Source organism: Arachis stenosperma, chromosome 9 (assembly GCF_014773155.1).
Source record: "Arachis stenosperma cultivar V10309 chromosome 9, arast.V10309.gnm1.PFL2, whole genome shotgun sequence".
NCBI lineage: Eukaryota > Viridiplantae > Streptophyta > Magnoliopsida > Fabales > Fabaceae > Arachis > Arachis stenosperma.
This window is the reverse complement of record NC_080385.1, coordinates 38,938,883-38,939,485: the sequence shown is the minus strand read 5'-3', so window position 1 is coordinate 38,939,485 and position 603 is coordinate 38,938,883. Positions and strand designations below refer to the sequence as shown.

The window sequence follows — 603 nt, the reverse complement described above, 5'->3', positions numbered from 1 at the left end:
TTTCTCTAATGCAACAGAATTGCAAGTTCCATGGACTTCCATTGGAAGATCCTCATCAGTTTTTAGCTGAATTCTTGCAAATCTGTGACACTGTCAAGACTAATGGGGTTGACCCTGAGGTCTATAGACTTATGCTATTCCCTTTTGCTGTAAGAGACAGAGCTAGGATATGGTTGGACTCACAACCTAAAGAAAGCCTGAACTCTTGGGAAAAGCTAGTCAATGCCTTCTTGGCAAAGTTATTTACACCTCAAAAATTGAGTAAGCTTAGAGTGGAAGTCCAAATCTTCAAACAGAAGGAAGGAGAATCCCTCTATGAAGCTTGGGAAAGATACAAATAATTGATCAGAAAGTGTCCCTCTGACATGCTTTCTGAATGGAGCATCATAGGTATTTTCTATGATGGTCTGTCTGAACTGTCCAAGATGTCATTGGATAGCTCTGCTGGAGGATCTCTTCATCTGAAGAAGACACCTACAGAAGCTCAAAAACTAATTGAAATAGTTGCAAATAACCAATTCATGTACACTTCTGAAAGGAATCCTGTGAACAATGGGACGAATCAGAAGAAAGGAGTTCTTGAGATTGACACTCTGAATGCCA

The 603-nt window shown here is 40.0% G+C and overlaps 1 non-coding gene across 1 annotated transcript; it reads right to left on the bottom strand.

Moving 5' to 3' along the window:
- Positions 1-263: 263 nt before the first annotated feature.
- LOC130952822 (small nucleolar RNA R71) lies at positions 264-371 on the bottom strand. The gene has a single exon (XR_009074997.1). It is a non-coding gene; the product is annotated as a small nucleolar RNA R71 (small nucleolar RNA).
- Positions 372-603: the final 232 nt, after the last annotated feature.